This window comes from Aotus nancymaae, unplaced genomic scaffold (assembly GCF_030222135.1).
Source record: "Aotus nancymaae isolate 86718 unplaced genomic scaffold, 86718_ANA_hifiasm-v0.15.2.pri h1tg000011l, whole genome shotgun sequence".
NCBI lineage: Eukaryota > Metazoa > Chordata > Mammalia > Primates > Aotidae > Aotus > Aotus nancymaae.
Genome location: NW_026988422.1, coordinates 85,892,641 through 85,915,081, shown reverse-complemented (window position 1 = coordinate 85,915,081; position 22,441 = coordinate 85,892,641).

Below are 22,441 nucleotides of genomic sequence, written 5' to 3'. Positions count from 1 at the left end.
CCCGAGGCTGGGCCCCTGGCTGAGGTCTCTGACTCATCCAGAGGTGAGCCCTGTGTGAGGGATGAGGTCCAGAACACGCTGCCTCGCTCGCTTGGTACCTATCTACAAAGTTGTACCACCAGACTCTGGAAGGATCCACCTACAAGGGCACAAAGCTGCTACTGGGTCATGAAGGCAGCAGGGATAGCAGAGCACACAGGGCCACCGTCCTCTACCTACCAGCCCCCAAGGCTGAGGCCACTTCCAGTCTTGCCTGCCAGTAGGGGCGCAGCAGTGGACTTTACACGCATTCTTCTTTTTCTTTTTTTTCTTTTCTTTTTTTTTAAAGATGAGGTTTCACCATGATGGCCAGACTGGTCTTGAACTCCTGACCTCAGGTGATCCACCCACCTCGGCCTCCCAAAGTGCTAGGATTACAGGCGTCAGCCACCGCGCCCGGCTACACGCATTCTTTTATTTTTTTTTTCAACGAACATTAACACCTAGCAAGTGCCAGGCCCTGTTCTAGTTTGTCTGACCCCAATGCTACACGAATACCATATTGGTCTGAAGCTCTCCGATTTCCCAACCTTAAAATACAGAAAATAGTACCTACCTCCTGGCCTGATGGATTATAATAGAGTCCCTCCTTCCAGCATAGGCAACCCCAACCTTAAGGATACCCGCCTTCCCATCGCTTGGGGAGAGGGCTCCACACACAGCCCTGGGATTGGGAACTTGTGATCCCACACTTCTAACGCATCCACAAAGCCGGCAGCCCTACCATGTTTTTCGGTGAGACTCCCACTCTGAAACTGAGACCTCATGCTTGCTCCCCTCTCCTTACACCTCCCACAGCCCCTTCTGCCTGGGCTCCCAGCCCGTGGCCTTACCTCATTCTTAGAGAAAAACGAAAGCCTTCAGGATTTTTCTCCTCTTCCAGTCCCCAAACTGACAAACCTCCCTGCTGAGCACCCACCTCCTCCTCAGGCCTAGGATCCCCTCCCGCTGCTGCCCGCCCCTGGATGCTGAAAAGTGCCATCAGCCTCTCTCTGGACCAACCCCTGCCCCCAGCCCTCTCCTGCCTCTGGCCATTTCTCCCTCCCCTCGCAGACATCTCCGAAGACTTGCCTACACTCGCCTCCTCCACCTCCACTGTCCCAGTGTCTCCTCACCCCACCCTGCAGGGCTGCGTCCCACCCCTTAACTTCTGCTAAGGTCACCCACAATCTCCGCTGCCCAAGCTGGGGGTCACTACTTGTTCTCGCTGAGCTCAGCAGCAGCTGAGTCAACCACTCCTCCTGGAAACTCCCTCACTTCTCTGGACCTAGGGACTCCAGTTCACCTGGTCTTCCTCCTACCTCACAGGTCACTCCCCGTCAGTCTCCTCTGCGGCTTTCAACCTGTCATCGAGATTCCTCCTCGCCTTTTTCCTTTCATTAAATATTTGTTTCGTGAAGAATGGATGGATGGTGGATGACAGGGAATACAGGCTGCTGCTGGGCCATAGAGCAGGAGCCAGTCCCTATAGGGAAGGGCCCCCAAAACAAGCGAAGTCTGAAGCAACACTGAACATGTATGATGAGGGCCTTATTTGTCAGTCCAGCATCTTGCTAGAGGAACCTCTCCCCAACACCCTCCGCATGGTTGTCTTGGGGCATCCTCATCCCTGACCAGCACATGATCCGGGCCTGGCCAATCGGAGCTCCCAGCTCCGTGGCTGCCATGATTGGCTCAGGCATGAGCACATGACCTAGCCAGGCAAATCAAGGCCCATTGGCGTGGTGGCTCACGTCTGTAATCCCAGCTCTTCGGAGGCTGAGGCCAGTGGATCACCTAAGGTCAGGAGTTTGAGACCAGCCTGGCCAACATGGTGAAACCCTGCCTCTACTAGAAATACAAAAAAGCCGGGTATAGTGGCGGGCACCTATAGTCTCAGCTACTGAGGAGGCTGAGGCGGGAGGATCGCTTGAACCCAGGAGATGGAGATTGTAGTCAGCCGAGATCGCGCCACCACACTCCAGCCTGGGCAACAAAGTGACTGTCTCAGAAAAACAAACAAACAAACCCTATTCCGGAACTTTTTCTGGCAGTCTCAGGAAAGAGCCTCTTCCTTTCCGAGATCGGGTCCTAAGTGGAAGGAAAGCCTAGAGCCTCCAGGGCAGAGCCGGGACCCAGGCTCTAAGACCGTGGAGCACCGGAGAGAGGGCCTCCTCCATTCTGCACCCTGGACACTTGGCTGGCCTCACCCTAGCCCGGGCCCTGCCCCGGGGGCCCTCCCCACCCCACCCCACCAGTCTGAAAAAGGAGGGTTCCGTTTGGAAAAGGAGGCTAAGAACTGATAGGCTCCTTTGAAATCTTCCCACTCCTCGCCCCACCCCTCCCAAATACCAGGCCTGAAATCCTGGCATTTTTCTTGTTTTACGGACTTTTTTTTATACCTGTCTTGCTCTGTCGCCTAGGCTCACCGCAGTCTCCACCTCCTGGGTTCAGGCGATCCTATCCCCTACGCTTCCCAAGTGGACTACAGCCACGCTATACCATGCCTTGCTCATTTTTTTTTTTTTTTTAACTTTTTGCAGAGATGGTCTCTCCCTATGTTGCTCAGGCTGGTCTCGAACTTTGGGCTCAAGAGATCCTCCCACCTTGGCCTCCCAAAGTGCTGGGTTTACAGGCTTGAGCCAGGGCGCCCGGTAACATAGTGAGATCTCGTCTGCATTAAAAAACAAAACAAAACAAAACTATGACCATCTCATCCCCCACCCTTATAGATAAGAAAGCTGAGGCACCCAGAGGTGAAATACCTTCCTAGGGTCAGGCATGATGTGAGGGGAGGAGCTGGGGCACAGCTAAGTCAGGAGCTACAGAGCCTCTTACCCAAGGCCAGAGTTGCCCCAGGGACACTGGGATGGCACGGGGCAAGGGTGTCCGAAAGTTGCTTGGTCTGCTTCTAAATATACAGTGTTTATAATTTTAACTGTCAGTATCAATAAGTTTATTTATTCATTGTATTTTCCCACAGAAAGGAGAAGGGAAGCGAAAAGAGTCAGCGTGTGTTACAAAATGATTAGAAAATGGGAAAGACGTACCCGGTACAGCAAAATCAATCATCAAACACAGCCCAGTGATGGGGCGAGCAAAGCCCAAAGGGGCTCAGTCTCCTTCAGCTCAGGAGTGAGGGGAAGGAATCAGGAAAAGAAGAGACAGGTCCCGGCTTTCCTACCCCAGTGTTTATAGGTCTTGCTGGTACTAATTATTATTACTATATTTGGGCTTGTTAGAAAATTCTGCTCGGCAAGGAATTTCTTCCCCAAGGATGGAGCCAGGCAGAGGGCAGGGTATGGGCCAGAGCTGGGAAGTGTCAGGAAAGCACCCTAAAGCCATTCCTGGGAGGTTTCAAGACCCCAAAGGACTATTGGAAAACTGAGACTTAAGGCAGGAATTTTTGCCATCCTAGGAGTTCTCAACCTGGAATCCCTGGATAGAATTCAGGGGACCACGAACCAGAGCTGGTAATTACATCTTTATTTAAGTTAACCTTTAGGCTGGGCATGGTGGCTCACGCCTGTAATCCCAGCACTTTGGGAGGCGGAGGCGGGTGGTTCACCTGAGGTCAGCAGTTTGAGACCAGCCTGACCAACATAGAGAAATCCCGTCTCTACTAAAAATACAAAAAATTAGCCAGGTGTGGTGGCTGGCACCTGTAGTCCCAGCTACTTGGGAGGCTGAGGCAGGAGAATCCCTTGAACCCAGGAGGCGGAGGTTGCGGTGAGCTGAGATCGCACCATTGCACTCCAGACTAGGCAACAGAGCAAGACTCCACCTCAAAAAAATAAATAAATAAAAAATTTAACCTTTAACTGAAATCTAGCATTTTCTTCAGTTATGACTGTAGGTGATCTTAGCAATAGCTCTGACTCTCTCACCCATAGAAATCATAATTCCCGTCTCAACACATTGCTGTCACTGGAAATATCTCAAAATAGCATTTATACTCATCTCCAGAATCACAGAAGATATTAGACCCACTACTAGAACTTGTTACTTAATATGTTAATAACTCAGCAAATAAATCATAGACCTAATTGTAACAGCCAGAACTATAAAACTCTTAGATGAAAACCTAAATCTTTGTGACCATCAGGTAGGCAAAGTCGTCTTGATTACAATGCCAACAGCATCAGGAACAAAAGAAAAAGTAGATAAATTGGAACTCATAAAAATTAAAACTTGGGGTGGGGGTGGGTCACAAAAAAAAAAAAATGAAAACTTGTCTGGCTTAAAACTTGTCTTGTGGTGGCTCACTCCTGCAATCCCAACACTTTGGGAGGCGGAGGCGGGTGGATCACCTGAAGTCTGGAGTTCAAAAAAAGTAGAACTTGTCCTGAAAATTATACCATCAAAAAATTGCAAAGACAATCCACATAATGGGACAGAATATTTTCAAATCACATGTCTGATAAGGGACAGTAAACCGGGCACGGTGGCTCACACCTGTAATCCCAGCCCTTTGGGAGGCTGAGGTGGGCTGATTACTTGAGGCCAGGAGTTTGAAACCAGCCTGGCCAACATGGTGAAACCCCGTCTCTACTAAAAACACAAAAATTAGCCAGGCATAGTGACACATGCCTGTAATCCCAGCTACTTGGGAAGCTGAGACATGAGAATCGCTTGAACCCAGAAGGCAGAGGTTGCAGTGGGCCAAGATTGCACCACTGCACTCCAGTGGGCAACAGAGGGAGACTATCTTAAAAAAAAAAAAAAAGGTTGGGGCCGGGCGCGGTGACTCACGCCTGTAATCCCAGCACTTTGGGAGGCCAAGGCGGGTGGATCACCTAAGGTCAGGAGTTGGAGACCAGCCTGGCCAATCTGGTGAAAACCCCGTCTCTATTAAAAAAAAAAAAAAAAAAAAAAAAAAAAAAGTTTGGATGTGGTGACTCACACCTGTAATCCCAGCACTTTGGGAGGTTATGGTGGGAGGACGGCTTGAGCCCAGACATTGGAAACGGCAGTGACCTGTGATGGCGTCTGTGCACCCCACCTGGGCAACAGAGTGAGACTCTGTCTCAAAGTAATAATAAAAAAATAAATAACCCAATTTAAAAAAGGGTAAAATGTCTGAATAGACATTTCTGGCCAAGAAGAGATACCAATGGCCAAGAAGAGTCAGTCGAGGTGGCTCACACCTGTACTCCCAGCACTTTGGGGGCCAAGGCAGGTGGATCATTTGAGGTCAAGAGTTTGAGACCAGCCTGGCCAACATGGTGAAACCCCGTCTCTACTAAAAATGCAAAAAAAATTAGCTGGGCACTGTGCCGGGTCCCTGTAGTCCCAGCTACTCGGGAGGCTGAGGCAAGAGAATCGCTTCAATCCGAGAAGTGGTGGTTGCAGTGAGCTGAGAACGCTCCATTGCACTCCAGCCTGGGCGACAGTGAGACTCCATCAAAAAAAAACACACAAAACAAACAACACAAATGGCCAGGAGCCACATGCAGAGATGCTCAATGTTAGCCATCGGGGAAATGCAAATCAGAGCTACAGTGAGATGCCACTGCATGCCCACTAGGATAGCACTCATTAAAAAGATACAATAACATCTGCTGGAACCCACTGCTGGTGGGCATGTAAAATAGTGTGGCTGCTTTGGAAAGCAGTCTGGCAGTTTCGCAAAAAGTTAAACATAGAGTTGCCATTTGACCCAGAAATCCCACTCAGAGATATATACCCAAAAGAACTGAAAACATATGTCCACACAAAAACTTATGGGCAAATGCTCATAGCAGGATTATTCATACTTAATGTCCCTCATCTGATGAATGTTTAAACAAAATGTGGTCTGTCCGCACCAGAATATGGGTCAGCCGTAAAAAGGATGCTACAAGGTGGATGGATCCTGAACAGGTTAAATGAAGAAGCTAGCCACAAAAGACCACATAGTGTGTGATTCCATTTCTACGAAGTGTCCACAACGGCCAGAAAGCAGGCTGCTGGCTGCTGAGGCGGAGGGGAACGGGGAGTGACTGCGAATGGATACAGGGTTTCTTTCCAAGGCGATGAGATGCTCTAACATTAATTGTGGTGATGGTTGCACAACGCTGGGTATCCTAAAACCACTGCATGGGACACTTCCCATGGGCGAATTGTATGGCATGTACTATGAATTAGATATCAGCGAAGCTGTTTAGAAAATAGAGATGATTAACAGAGAAGAATGAGGAGGAAGAAGACACAGAAGAACACAGCAGTCAGGCTCTCTGCATTTCGGTTTTTTTGGGGGTGTTTGAGACAGTCTTGCTCTGTCGCCTAGGCTGGAGTGCAGTGGCGCGATCTCAGCTCACTGCAACCATTGTCTCCCGGGTTCAAGCTATTCTCCTGCCTCTGCCTCCCAAGTAGCCCGAACTACAGGCACGTGCCACCACGCCCAGCCAATTTCCATATTTTTAGTAGAGATGGGGTTTCACCATATTGGTCAGGCTGGTCTTGAACTCCTGACTTTAGGTAATCTACCTGCCTCAGCCTCCCAAAGTGCTGGAATTACAGGTGTGAGCCACTGCGCCCAGTCCCGAGTCTCTGCGTTTCTGTAGATTTCATTTCCTTTGAATCCTTCATTTGCCATGGTGTTGGGGAGACAGCCTCCCTGCCAGGCCTTGAGACTTCAGGCCTGGCTCTCCACACCCACACCTTTGCTAGGGTGCCAGGGCCAGCGTGGGTGCCCCCTCCCATTCCCACAAGAAGGCCACCCCAAGGAGTCCTCATCCCCAGGCTCCTGGTGGGCCACATCCACGCTTTACAGTTATGTCAACCCCAGCTCCAGCCCTGCAGCCGGGGGCCCTCCCGATCCAGATGAACATGGAGGCCAGGCTGGGAGCCTGTCATGAAGATAAGATTGGAGAGGGGAAGTGTGGGCCAGGCCCTTTCCTGCCCAGCTGCCCCACCCTTTCTTTATGTTCCCTCGGGAACACTGTTCACTCTCTCGAAGCAGCCTCCCATGAGGCAGTGGGAGACGCAGCAGCAGGCCTGGGACCAGTGTGAGGCCTCCCTCAAGGGGCCACAGGCATGTGGGAAGCCCAGCTGGGGCAGAGCTCAGTCCCAGGCTGAAGGAGGTCCCCACTCAGGAGAGGAGAGGGGCTCCTGCCTAAGCTGGCCTGGAGATTCCCCACCTTCAGAGCCTCCCTTCCTGGGACTGCCCGGGGGTGAGGCTCCCACCAGGGCATGTGACGGAGATCATGCCCACTTGGCCTTCACAGCTCAGCTCACAGGCCCCCTCCTCCAGGGAGCCCTTCTGACCTCCCGACTGCCTTAGCCCCGTCCCAGGCCCTGGCGTTCCCACTCCCGGCACTGATCATAGTTGTCAGGAGCCATGCTTAGGGCTGTCACTTGTGCTTCCCTCCCTCCCGCCCCCACCCTGAATTGTACACTCTGCAAGACAGGGTCTCGCTCCTGTGTATCTGGAATCCCATGCCCAGCACAGAGCCTGCCACACAGCAAGGGCTCCTTTAGTCACCACTGCTGACTTTGTCTTGGGTCAGGCTGGGACATTTAAACAAGACCCGAGTAAGAGTGTAGACACATTGCCAGGGACATAGATGCTGAGCAGAGCACTGGCTTCTCAGCAGCCTCACAGCAGGCAGATACCAGCTACACTGACCTTTATACTCTCAGAGAGAGGGGTGTTCTTTTTCTAGCTAGAAACTGCTTTCCAAGAGTGGTTTCCTGGGCCAGGCATGAGGGCTCACACCTGTACTCCCACCATTTTGGGAGGCCAAGGCAAGCAGATCACTTAAGGTCAGGAGTTTAGGACCAGCCTGGCCAACATAGAAAACCCCCATCTCTACTAAAAGTACAAAAATTAGCTGGGCATGGTGGTGGGCGCCTGTAATCTCAGCTACTCAGCAGGCTGAGGCAGGAAAATCGCTTGAACCTGGCAGGCAGAGGTTGCAGTAAGCTGAGATCATGCCACTGCACTCCAGCCGGGGGGACAGAGCGAGACTTCATCTCAGAAAAAAAAGGCTGAGGACCTACTACCCCTTGTCCACAAGAGTAACAACTAGCCCTCCCTTCTCCTAGGATCTTTCAGTAAAAGACAAACCAAGGAACTCTCCCTGGGACAGACAGACAGACAGACAGACAGACAGAGGGATGGCCCTAGTGAGCAGGGGTGGGACACGGAGAGGGCTGCTGGCATTTGGTCTTGTGGACAGTCAGGCCTGGCCCAGCTAGATGGGCTTCCATTCACTGCTTGTTCACAGGTAAGAGACACATGGGGCCTTTTCCCAGGAGACGCCAGGTACGGGGCCAGTCAAGAGCCACACGAGGGTGCCCTGGGAGGTGGGATACCCGAATCGTACTCCTTTCCTCTACCAGCTTAGATACCAGGACACCCTCCCAACTGCCATCCCTAACCATGCGACAGCCAGAGATCATCTTTGAAGCAAGGGCTGGATCACGTCTTTCCAGGCTTACAACTCCCCTCCCCGCACAGGGATTTCCTGTGCACCGAGGATGAAATTCCAAGCACTCCGCAGCTGGCCACAGGCGCAGGAAACGTGGCCCTGCCTCCAACCTCCACTTCCACTCTTGGCCTCATGACTCCCCTCCCCCTTACAGCCTGGACCTGCCTCAGGGCCTTTGCACATGCTGTTCCTAGGCCTGGAAAACCTTTCCCCCAATCTTCCCAGGCTTCCTCCATCTTACACAACCTACACGTCACCTCCTCCGGGAGCCTTCTGACCATCCCATCCACGGCAGGTCCCCACCCCTGCCCCCTCCAGGGATGGCCCTCATTACCAGCCCTATCTCAGCTGCGGCCCTGGGACTCTTGGTTCTGGTGGCTCTCCCTCACTGGGCCCCACCTGGCCCAGGAGCTGTTTGTCTGGCCATCCTGCTTGTGCCGCTGCAGTGCCCGGCATTCTCTAGAGGAGAATGCGTCTCAGAGTCTCCTCTGCTGCGCACGCATCCTGGGGCCCCTGGGAGTGACGCAGGGGATGGCCGAAGACCCTCCTGTCCTGCAGCCACGTCCCTCAGCTCCCCTGGCATCTGCCTTGCTGGCAGCCCCATAGCCTGTCTGTCCCCGCACTGGCCTAGCACACGGAGCGAAGGGAGGGCCTGCTTCATGAGCACGGTTCTCCTGCTGGCACTGCACCGTGGAGGTGGCTGTGCAGCGTCATCAATGTCCTGTATGTACCTGAATTGTACCTTTCATTTTTTTTCTTTTGAGACAGAGTCTTGATCTGTGACCCAGGCTGGAGTGCAATGACTGAGGCAGACAAATCACTTGAGGCCGAGTTCAAGACCTGTCTGGACAACATAGAGAGACTCCATTTCTACAAAAAAATTAAAAAATTAAAATTAAAAATTAAGCCCAGGAGAGGTGGCTCACACCTGTAATCACAGCATTTTGGGAGGCGGGCCACTCACCTGAGGTCAGGGGTTCAGGACCAGCGTGGCCAACATGGCGAAACCCATCTCTATTAAAAATACAAAAAAATTACCCATCAGAGGTGACAGGCACCGGTAATTCCAGCTACTCGGGAGGCTGAGGCAGGAGAGTCGCTTGAACCTAGGAGGTGGAGGTTGCAGTGAGCCAAGATCTCGCCACTACACTCCAGCCTGGGTGACAGAGCAAGACTCTGTCTCAAAAACAAAAAAAGAAAAAAATTGTAAAAATTAGCTAGGCGTGGTGGTACACACTTGAGCCCAGCGGTTTGAGGTAACGGCGTGCTCCAGCCACTGCACTCCAGCCTGGGAGTCAGAGGGAGACCCTGTCAAGAACAAACAGAAAGAAAAGAAGAAAAGCTTTCCAGCAGTTTACAAGGCCCCACAAGCAGCAAGCCAGCCTCCAGTGGCCTCTTATGACCCAGTCTTGTCATCTTGCCTCCCGGAGTCACCGCCTGCTCCAGCGCGCCTGGCCTCCCTGATGCTGCTGGAACAACCCAGTCCTGCCCTGAGTGCAGGGCCTTTGCACCTGCTGCTCCCTGTGCCGGAATACGCTTCCCACCGACACCCCTTGGGCTGCTTCCCGCCTCCTTCACATCCTCACTCACATGCCACCTTCTCAGCAAGGCCATCCCTGACTGCCTCATCCCCAGGCTCTCCCTTGTATATGTCACCCCTGGCATATCCGATTTTATTTCTATGGCATGGCCCCCCTGGGGATGGCAGCCCACGTGAGCAGGGATTTCTGTCTGCTTTGTTTGCCGGAGCGTAGAGCAGTGTGTGGCATCTAGCAACTTCATACACACCTGAGAAATGAACGAGCCATTTTCCAGGGGAGGACACTGAGGCCCAGGGGGCCAGAGCCCTGTCTCACAGTCACACAACTGTGACAGGCAGTGCGGGGACTCCTCCAGGCGTCTCTCCAGGCTCCCAGGTCCTTCCAGCTCACGCTGCTTGTTACTTTTGTTAGTACGCATCCCGTGGAAGACTGAGTGTTCGCACAGCTTTCTCATCTTCTTGCTGAGAAGGCAAATATTCAGAAATACTTTGACAATGACATTCTCCAGTTCCCCGAGTTGCATGTGATGCCAAAAATGATGTGTAATTAGCAGACCGTGGGGCTCAGGAGCCCAAGAGGGGCGCCAATCCGCACATCCTGGCATCTGTGCCCCCCGGGGAGAGGGCATGGGCCAGGTCAGGTGCTGCCTCTGGCTGCCTGAGAGCCCCTAGAACGCTCAAGGCATCAGTTTCCCCATGTTTTATTTTTACTTTTTATTCTTATTTTTTATTTTTGGATCAATGTGAAATCATGTTTCCCCATTTATAAATGAGGGGCTTTTGGCCCCAGATTCAGACCCAAATTTTGTCTGCTGCAGAAAGCTTCCATGCCCAGTCCCTAGAGGACAATGTAGCATCACGGGGCAGGGTTTGGTGTTAGTCATTCTCCCTGACAGTCTGGGAGCTCCCAGACACCTGAGCCCCTTGCATCTAGGTTCCTGGAGTCAGCTCCAATATCCTGAGTCTCATTTTGTCCCAGGTGCTGGGGACGAAGCAACAGGGATTTTGTGTCACCAGCCGCGTCCCCTCTCAGCAGGGCCTGGGCTTTGGGCTCCTGATCACTTCCAGTGGTGCCTGGCACAGGATCAGTGCCCAACAACGAAACTCCAGTGAACTCTAGGCATCATCCTCCCAGGTCAGCTATCTGCTGGTCACAGTTCCTTTGGGGCCAGCCTTATCTGACCCTCAGAACGAGCTCAGGAGGCATCCAGGGCAGGAGACATTGCTCCTATCTGACAGACGTGGAGACTGAGGTCCTGAGACAGGAGGTGACATTTTCATTTTATTTTTTATTTTTATTTTTGAGACAGGGTCTCATTTTGTCATCTAGGCTGGAGTGCAGTGGCATGATCATGGCTCCCAGCAACGTCGACCTCCCAGGCTCAAGTAATTCTCCCAGGCTCAAGCAATCCTCCTACCTCAGCCTCCCAAGTAGCTGGGACTACAGATATGCATCATCACACTCAGCCAGTTTTTTGATTTTTTTTGAGACGGAGTCTTGCTCTGTCGCCAGGCTGGAGTGCAGTGGCGCGATCTCGACTCACTGCAACCTCCGCCTCCTGGGTTCAAGCAATTCTTCTGCCTCAGCCTCCCGAGTAGCTGGGACCACAGGCATGTGCCACCATGCCAGGCTATTTTTTTGCATTTTTTAGTAGAGACGGGGTTTCACCTTGTTGACCAGGATGGTCTCAATCTCTTGACCTCGTGATCCACCCGCCTCGGCCTCCCAAAGTGCTAGGATTACAGGCGTGAGCCACCACGCCAGGCCAGTTTTTTGATTTTTTTTTTTTTTTTTTTTTGAGACGGAGTTTCGCTCTTGTTACCCAGGCTGGAGTGCAATGGCGCGATCTCGGCTCACTGCAACCTCCGCCTCCTGGGTTCAGGCAATTCTCCTGCCTCAGCCTCCTGAGTAGCTGGGATTACAGGCACGCGCCACCATGCCCAGCTAATTTTTTTTTGTATTAGTAGAGACGGGGTTTCACCATGTTGACCAGGATAGTCTCGATCTCTTGACCTCGTGATCCACCCGCCTCGGCCTCCCAAAGTGCTGGGATTACAGGCTTGAGCCACCGCGCCCGGCCTAGTTTTTTGATTTTTTAGTAAAGACAATGTCTCACTATGTTGCCCAGGCTGGTCACAAACTCCTGGACTCAAGTCCTCCTGGCCTTGGCCTCCCAAAATGCTGGGATTCCAGGTATGAGCCACCACACCCAGCCAGAAGTGACTTTTGCAACACCGCATGGGAACCACTGTGCCATATGCTGCTGTAACAGAATACCTAAGATGGGCACGTTACAAAGAACAGAAACGTATTTCTCACAGCTCTGGAAGCTGAAAGTCCAAAACAGAGGGGCCTGCATCCGGTAAGACTTTGCGCTTCGTGAAAGATGGAAAGCAGAGACGGAGAGAGACAGAGACAGAGACAGAGACAGAGACAGAGACAGAGAGAAGAGGATTGAATGTGTCCTTATATCATGAACCCACTCCCACAATAAAAAAAAAAAACCCCACTCTCTCAATAATGGCATTAAACTATTCCTGAGGCAAAGGCCTGTCGACCCGAACGCTTCCCATAGACCCCACGTCCCCGTGGTGCCTCGCTTGGGATTAAGTTTCTAACACATGGTTTTTGGGGAATGTATTCAAACCGTAGCATTCCACTCCTGGAACTCATGCTCCAAATTCATGTCTCACATTCAAAATGCATTCCATCTCAATAGCCCCAAAGTCATAGCTTGCTCCAGCACCAATTCAAAAGTTGAGACTTCAAAGTCTCACCTAAATCAGAGATGAGTGAGACTCAGGCACTGTTCATCCCGAGGTCAATTCCCTCCAGTCACAAGCCTGTGAAATCAAAGAAGTTATCTATTTCCAAAACACAGGCATAGGCTAGACACTCCCATTCCAAAAGGGAGACGCAGGAAAGAAAGAAGAGGTAACTGGTCCTAAGCAAATCCAAAGCCCAACAGGCAGACAACATTACACCTTTTTTTTTTCCTCCCTAATACAGATTTTGGTAGACAATAGGGTTTTTTTTTTTACATTGCCCAGGTTGGAGTGCAATGGCAGGATCACAGCTCACTGCAGCCTCCACCTCCCAGGCTCAAGCAATCCTCCCACCTCAGCCTCCTGAGTAGCTGGGACTACAGGTGTGTGCCACCATGCCTAGCTAATTTTTTGTAATTTTTGTAGCGACTGGGTTTTGCCATGTTGCCCAGGCTGGTCTTGAACTTGTGAGTTCACACCACCTGCCCGCCTCTGCCTCCCAAAGTGTTGGGATTACAGGGGTGAGCTGCTGCGCCTGGCGTCCTTAGATCTTAAGACTCCAGAATAATCTTTGAGTCCAGGTGCCGCCCTCTGGGCACACTGCTGTGGAGGCTGGGCCCCCAAAGCCTCAGGCAGCCTCACCCTGAGGGCTTCGCTGCTGCTCTCAGGCTGGACTGGCACACTGGTAGCCCTACAGCTCTTGTTTTGGGGACAGCCTCACTATCCTCCATCTGCACAATACATTGCCCTAGTCGGGGCTCTCTGCAGTGGCTCCACCTCTGCAAAAAGTCTCTGCCTGGGCCCCCAAGCTGTAGGTGACATCTTTGAAATCTAGGTGGAGGATGCTGTGGCCCCAGAGCTCTTGCAATCTGCACCTGCAGAATTCGCACCATGTGGATACCACTAAGGTTGACAGGTTGTACCTTCCAGAGCAGTGAGGCAAGCGGGACCTGGGCCAGGTTGAGCCGTGGCTGGGGCAGCCAGGCACTGTGCCAGAACACAGGGACAGAGGTCTGAGGTGGTGCAGGGCTATGAATGCTGAGGTCTCCCTCTGCGCCTCTCCAGGACACCTTGCCTAAGGTCTTATCTCGCCTCAGAGATCTCTGAGGTGTCATTCTGTTGCTTTGATGAATAGAACCGGACTCTCTTCTGGCCTTACTAATCTTCTTAGAAAGTGGCTCACGCCTGTAATCCCAGCACTTTGGAAGGCTGAGGTGGGCAGATCACGAGGTCAGGAGATCGAGACCATCCTGGCTAATACTGTGAAACCCCTTCTCTACTAAAAATACAAAAATTAGCTGGGCGTGGTGGCACATGCCTGTAATCCCAGCTACTCTGGAGGCTGTGGCAGGAGAATCCCTTGAACCTGGGAGGTGGAGGCTGCAGTGAGCCGAGATCGCGCCACTGCACTCCAGCCCGGGTGACAGGGCGAGACTCTGTCTCAAGAAAAAGAAAAAAAGTGGCGGCTTGACCACAGCCTTGATTTGCTCTCTTAAACGTGCGCTTCATGCTTGGTATGGCCAGGCTGCAAATTTTCCGAATCTCCCCATTGGGCTTCTCTGTTCATTATAATTTCATCTTCAAATCATTTCTCTTGGCTGGGCACGGTGGCTCACACCTGTAATCCCAGTAATTTTGGAGGCCGAGGCGGGCAGATCACCTGAGGTCAGGAGTTTGAGAACAGCCTGGCCAACATGGTGCAACCCCGTCTCTGCTAAAAATATAAAATTATTTTCACATGCATGGTGGCGCACACCTGTAATCCCAGCTACTCAGGAGGCCGAGGCAGGAGAATCGCTTGAACCCGGGAGGCAGAGGTTGCAGTGAGCCAGGATCATGCCAGTGCACTCCAGCCTGGGCAACAAGAGCAAACAACAAAACTCTTAAAAAAAAAAAAATCATTTATCTCCTCTCTAATTTTGCTGTCCACAGTTGAAAGAAGCCAAGCAGCCAGGTGTGATGGCTCACACCTATAATCCCAGCACTTTGGGAGGCCGAGGAAGGTGGATCATGAGGTCAGGAGTTTGAGACCAGCTTGGCTAACATGGTGAAACCCCGTCTCTATTAAAGATGCTAAAAATACAAAAATTTAGCCAGGCATGGTGGCACACACCTGTAATTCCAGCTACTCGGGAGCCTGAGGCAGGCGAATCCCTTGAACTCGGAAGGCGGAGGTTGCAGTGAGCCAAGACGGTGCCCTTGCACTCTAGCCTGGGCGAAATGGTAAGACGGTCTCAAAAAAAGCCAAGCAGCTCTTTCAGTGCTTTCCTGCTTAGAGATTTCTTCAGCCAGATATTCCAGTTTAAGGCTCTTCAATTCCGCCTTCCGGCTAGACCTGGTGACTCATGCTTGTAATCCCAGCACTTTGGGAGGCTGAGGTGGGAGAATCGTTTGAGCCCAGGAGTTTGAGACCAGCCTGGGCAACATAGGGAGACCGTGTCTCTACAAACAGTACAAAAATTAGCTGGGCACGGTGATGCATACCTGTAGTCCCAGCTACTCAGGAGGCTGAGGTGGGAGGATCACCTAAACCAGGGAGTTTGAGGCTACAGTGAGCCATGATCACACCACTGCACTCTAGCCTGGGCAATGGAGCAAGACCCTATCTCAAAAAGAAAAGGAAAAAAATTCTTCCTTCTATAAAATCATCAGGCACAGACACAGTATGGCCAAGTTTGTTGCCACTTTATATAACAGCAAGGACGGCCCCTCCTCTAACGTCTAATACCTGCTTTCTCGTTTTCATCTGAGACCTGTCAGGAGACTCCACTGTCCACATTCCCGCCAGCATCCTGGTCATATCACTTAAGCAATCTCTAAGATTTCTGCTCTCCCTAGCTGCTCTCTTCTGAGCCTCACCAGAATCCCCTGAACGCTCCCTTGCCTGCTCCTCTGAATTCTTCCAGGCTTAACCCATCACCCAGTCCCAAAGCCCTTCCACATATTCAGGTATCTGTGACCGCAGCAAGCCCCAATGCTCCATGCCAATTTTCGGTCTGAGTCAACGGTGTGTTGCTGTAACAGAATACCTGAAATGTGTAATTAATAAAGAACAGAAATTTATTTTATTTATTTTTTTAATTTTAATTTTAATTAATTTTTAATTTTTTGAGATGGAGTCCAGCTCTGTTGCCCAGGCTGGAGTACAGTGGTGTGGTCTTGGCTCACTGCAACCTCTGCCTCCTGGGTTGAAGCGATTCTCCTGTCTCAGCCTCCCGAGTAGCTGGGATTACAGGCGCCTACCACCACGCCTGGCTCATTTTTGTATTTTCAGTAGAGATGGTGTTTCACAATGTTGGCCAGGCTGGTCTCGAACTCCTGACCTCGTGATCCACCTGCCTCGGCCTCTCAAAGTGCTGGGATTACAGGTGTGAGCCACGGCACCTGGACTTTTTTTTGTTTTGCTCTTGTTGCCCAGGCTGGAGTGCAATGTTGTGATCTCAGCTGCCCAAAACCTCCACCTCCTGGTTCAAGCGATTCTCCTGCCTCAGCCTCCCAAGTAGCTGGGATTACAGGCATGTGCCACCACACCTAGCTAATTTTTGTATTTTTAGTAGAGATGGGGTTCCTCCATGTTGGTCAGGCTGCTCTTGAACTCCTGACCTTAGGTGATGCACCAGCCTCCGCCTCCCAAAGTGCTGGGATTACAGGTGTGAGCCACTACACAGGGCCAAATATGCCATTTTATAAGGACCCCGCTCTCCAACTAACAGCACTCATTCATTCATGAGGCCAGAGCCCTCACGGCCTAACCACCTCTCATCAGGCCTCACCACCAAACGCTGTTGCACTGGAAATTAAGTTTCCAACTTGTGCTTTTTGGGCAAACATCCCAGCAATAGCAGGCCTGGGGGTCAGAACTCAGGAGGCCAAGGTCCCCACCCTCCAGAAGCTCACGGCGTGGCTGGGGAAGCAAACACGTCTACAGAGCTCCAGAACGCAGCACCACGGGGTGACTCTGCAGCGCCAAGAAGTGTGGGAGCACCCTCCGCAGAAGCTCCAGATTCCTCCCAGGTCAAGGGAGGCCCCCTGTTCCCAAGCAGAGCCGGGGACAGAAGAGGTGGAAGGACATTCTGGAAGGGGGAACAGACTGGGAAAGGGTCCCAGCGAATGAAAGAGTATGATTTGGCCTGTAATCCTAGCACATTGGGAGGCCGAGATGGGTGGATCACCTGAGGTCAGGAGTTCAAGACCAGCCTGACCATCATGGTGAAACCCTATCTTAAAAAAAGGAAAAAAAAAGTGTGATTTGATCATAGAAAAGCATCTACCATGGCCAAGCTTGGGCTCTGTGCAGAGATGTGGTAGACGACGGGGCCAGGGAAGGTGACAGGGCTTGAATAGTCCCAGACCAGGCAAAGGTGCTGGGACTCTCTCCTCTAGGACAGGGTGAGCCACCCTCTCAGCCCGTGGTCCAAATCTAGAACACCACTTGCTTCTGTACAGCCCATGAGCTAAGAATGGGTTTTCACCGGGCACAGTGGCTCAGGCCTGCAATCTCAGCACTTTGGGAGGTCGAGGCAGGAGGATCACAAGGTCAGGAGTTTGAGACCATCCTGGTGAACATAGTGAAACCCCCGTCTCTAAAAAAAAAGAATGGGTTTTCACATTTTCAAATGGTTGGGAAAAAATCAAAAGAAAAATAATATATATATATATTTTAAAGACAGGGTTTCACTATGTTGGCCAGGATAGTCTCAATCTCTTGACCTTGTGATCCAACTGCCTCGGCCTCCCAAAGTGCTGGGATTACAGGCGTGAGTCACCACGCCCTGCTGGAAAAATAATATTTTGTGACACAGAAAACTTGCATGAAATTCAAATTTTAGTGTCTATGAATACAATGTTATTGGAACACAGGCACACCTTCATTTACTTATTACATACGGCAGCTCTTGCACCACAACAGCAGAGTGGAGTAATTGGTCCATATGGTCTGAAAACCTATTTACTTACTGGCCCTTTCCAAAAAGTTTGCCAACCCCTCCTTCAGGAAGTAGCCACCAGCCAAGGCAGTGGTTCCCAAAGGGGATTCCAAAGAACACATGTCCCATGAGATGCTCTAGGAAAAAAGGGTCCCCCGGGCCGGGCGCGGTGGCTCACGCCTGTAATCCCAGCACTTTGGGAGGCCGAGGCAGGTGGATCTCGAGGTCAGGAGATTGAGACCATCTGGCTAACATGGTGAAACCCCATCTATACTAAAAATACAAAAAATTAGCCAGGCATGGTGACATGTGCCTGTAGTCCCACCTACTCGGGAGGCTGAGGCAGGAGAATTGCTTGAACCCAGGAGGGGGAGGTTGCAGTGAGCCAAGATTGTACCGCTGCACTCCGGCCTGGGGGATATAGTGAGACTATATCTCAAAAAAAAAAAAAAAAAGAAAAGGGTTCCCCAGTCAAGCATGTCCCTGCTACCCTGCCTGCCAGGTAGCCCAGGAAAGGCAACGACAAGTCCTGCACAGAAGAACCTTATTTAACTCCCAGGCATCATTAGGGGTGGCCGCAAATATTCAGACCCTCTCCTTCCAGGCTCCTAAGAGAATTTCACATCCCCTCGAAGTTAGCAATTGCTGAATGACTTGCTTTGCAACTGAAATGTGAGCGGAGGTGACATGTTGTCTCTGGCTGAAAGTTTAAGAGTCAGTGGGTAACCTGTCGCTTTCTCTTCCCCATGCCATAGAAGGGAAACTTCATCGGTGTGGGTCCTGGAGTGAGGCCCTTTGGAGCAGAAGCACTCACCGCCCTGTGATGGACGTGCAGCTGGAAGCAGTGCTCGAGTTGGCTCTGTTGCACCATTACAAAATGAGCACAGGGGCGTGGACGGAACTCTCTGTACCTTCCACTCAGTGTTGCTGTGAACCTAAAACTGCCTAAAAATGAAGTCTATTAAAAAAAAAAGAGCTGATGATCCAAATTGACATTTCTCCAAAGAAGATATACAAATGGCTAATAAACACATCAAAAGATACTCACCATCGTTAGTTGTCACAGAACGCAAATAAAACCACAATGAGATACCACTTTGGACCCACTAGGATGGCTGTTAGCAAAAAGACAGACAATAAGAAATGTTCACCAGCGCGGTGGCTCAAGCCTGTCATCCCAGCACTTTGGGAGGCCGAGGTGGGAGGATCACGAGGTCAGGAGTTCAAGACTAGCCTGACCAACATGGTGAAACCCCATCTCTACTAAAAATACAAAAATTAGCCGGGTGTGGTGGCACACGCCTGTAATCCCAGCTACTCAGGAGGCTGAGGCAGGAGAATTGCTTGAACCCGGGAGGCAGAGCTTGCAGTGAACCGAGATTATTTTATGCATTCTGGGCAACAGAGTGAGACTGTCTCAAAAAAAAAAAAAAAAAACGCAAATAAGTAAATAAAAACTGCTCTACAAAAGATAATATTAAGATGGCAGAAGGGGAAACGTCAGGAAATGGTTTTCCTGCCTAAACGATTACACTGGCAGAATCCGCCTGATGTGACGACAAGTTTGAAACTCTGGAGTCTACTGAAGGCTTGTGACTTCCAGGGGAAGGCTTGGACGGTAAAGTGCAGTTAATTTTGCTCAATTTCAGCTCTTGGCAGTTTGGCAGCTACCCATTTCCCACCCCAGCCCGCAGGCGGTAGTTGCAGGTGGTCCTGGAGCAGCCTGCACACAGCTCGCAGGAGCCAGAGTGGGCAACGCAGCCTGTCCTCCAGATAACAGGGGTCTGTGCTATGATGCCCGACGGCTGCCGTCGGGGTTAGGACACGTATTTGTGCGCAGATCCTAGTTTAAAACTCCCACAGATTTTGTTATAGTTTCTTTTCAAAAAATTTTTTGGGGACAGGGTCTGGCTCTGTCACACAGGCTGGAGGGCAACAGCACAGTTGGTCACCGCAATCTCTGCCTCCCAGGCTCAAACCATTGATCCTCCCGCCTCAGCCTCCTGAGTAGCTGAAACTACAGGTACACGCCACCACACTTGGCTACTTTTGTATTTTTTGTAGATATAAGGTCTCACTTTATTGTCCAGGCTGGTCTCGAACTCTGGGGTTCAAGTGATCTCTGCCTGACTTACTTTCTTAAAGTGCTGGGATTATAGGCATGAGCTACTGACCCTGGCCTTTTTTTATTTTATTTTATTTTATTTTATTTTTTTGAGATGAGGTGTCCCTATCTTGCCTAGGCTGGTCTGGAACTACTGGACTGAGGGATTCTCCTGCCTCAGCCTCCCAAAGTGCTGGGATTACAGGCATGAGATACTGCAAAGGTCCAGTCTTATGATACAATGTCAGGAGTGCTGGGCCTCAAGGGCAGGCCTCTGATCTTCTCCTGGGGCTTTGGACCCTCCCCAGAGAGGTCCCGCCCTACACCCTGGGGGAAGGAATGCTGACTTCAGGAAGCTTCCATATGCTAACACTTTGGGAGGCCTAGGCCAGCAGATCACTTGAGGCCAGGAGCCTGGCCAACATGGCAAAACCTTGTTGCTACTAAAAATACCGAAATGGCTGCGTGCAGTGGCCCATACCTGTAATCCCAGCACTTTGGGAGGCCGAGGCGGGGGATCACAAGGTCAAGAGTTCAAGACCAGCCTTGCCAACGTGGTGAAACCCCGTCTCTATTAAGAATACAAAAATTAGGCCAGGCGTGGTGGCTCACACCTGTAATCCAAGCACTTTGGAGGCTAAGGTGGGTGAATCACCTGAAGTCGGGAGTTCAAGACCAGCCTGACCAACATGGTGAAACCCCGTCTTTTTTTTTTTTTTTTGAGACAGAGTTTCGCTCTTGTTACCCAGGCTGGAGTGCAATGGCGTGATCTTGGCTCACTGCAACCTCCGCCTCCTGGGTTCAGGCAATTCTCCTGCCCCAGCCTCCTGAGTAGCTGGGATTACAGGCACTCGTCACCATGCCCAGCTAATTTTTTGTATTTTTAGTAGAGACGGGGTTTCACCATGTTGACCCGGATGGTCTCGATCTCTTGACCTTGTGATCCACCCGCCTTGGCCTCCCAAAGTGCTGGGATTACAGGTGTGAGCCACTGCGCCCGGCAGAAAACGCTGTCTTTAAAAAAAATAAAAATAAAAAGATTTTTAAAAAGAAAAATTTTAAAAAGAAAAAAAAAATACAAAAATTAGCCAAGCGTGGTGACAGGCACCTGTAATCCCAGCTACTCAGGAGGTTTAGGCAAGAGAATCGCTTGAACCTGGAGGCAGAGGTTGCAGTGAGCCAAGATCATGCCATTGTACTCCAGCCTGGGCAACAGAGCAAGACTCTGTCTCAAAAAAAAAAAAAAAAATACAAAATACAAAAATAGGATGGGCATGGTGGTGCATGCCTGTAATCCCAGCTACTCAGGAGGCTGAGGCAGGAGAATCGCCTGAGCCTAGGAGGCTGAGGTTGCAGTGAGCCGAGATCATACCTCTGCACTCCAGTGTGGGCGACAGAGCCAGACCCTGTCTCAGAAACAAACAAACAGAAAACCCGAGGACAAGATTCGCAGAACTTCAGCCCCTGGGGTAAGACATGGAAGCGCCATGCCCGTTCCTTACAGCGTCTCTTCAACTTATCCACCTTTTTTTTTTTGAGAAGAAAGGGGTTAGTCTCGGTCTGTTACCTGGGCTGGAGTCCAGTGGCCTAGTCTCGGCTCACTGCAACCTCCACCTCCTGAGTTCAAGCGATTCTCCTGTCTCAGCCACCCAAGTAGCTGTTGTGATTATAGGCATGCGCCACCACGCCTGGCTAATGTGGTGTTTTTAGTAGAGACAGGGTTTCCCCATGTTGGCCAGGCTGCTCTTGAACTCCTCACCTTAGGTGATCCACCCGCCTTGGCCTCCCAAAGTGCTAGGATTGCAGGCATGAGCCACTGTACCTGGCCCATTCTTTTTTTGAGACAGGGTCTTGCTCTATCACCCAGGCTGGAGTGCAGTGGCTCATCTCCGCTAACTGCAGCCTCCACCTCCCAGACTCAAGCAATACTCCAGACTCAGCCTCCCCAATAGCTGCGATTACAGAAGTGCAGGTGTTTCGCCAAATTGCCCAGGCTGTCTCGAACTCCTGAGGTCAATCAATCCACCAGCCTAGCCTTCCCAGTGTTGGAATTACAGGCAAGAGCTGTTGGGCCTGGCCACACCCAACATTCTATGCAAAGACTGTAACAAGGGCTATGGAAACTGACAGCCAGGAACCAAGAATGAATGTATATATATAAAACACCACAGATGTCTTCCTCTGCATCCATTACAACAAACCAGTAAAGGTAAGGAAGTGTTCTTCCTGTTGTGAACTGCCCCAGCAAATTAATAGAACCCAAACAGGGGGTTGTGGGAACCCCAGCTTGAAGCCTGTAGGTCACAAGTTCCAGGGGCCCCGACCTGTGACTGGCATGTGGGGGTGTGATGGGGAGGCTTGGGGAGTGAGCCTTCACTCTGGGATCTGATGCTCTCTCCAGGTAGACAGCCTCAGAACACTAGCGGGCACCCATCTGGTGTCTGCTGCTTGGTGTATGGGGAAAACCCAACAGTTTTGGCCACAGAAGCTTTCTTCTGTGTTGACGATTGTGGTGGTGGTGTGAGAGCAGAGGACAAACAGGGTTTGAGAGATTTTTCAGAAAACACTGCTTCTGATCGTGGGGGTGCAGAGGACGAGCCAGAAGCCACCAGGGTTGTGCTCCTTCCCCACTGGAGCAGGCTCCTCCCCTTCCAGCTCAAGCCACCACCAGCTG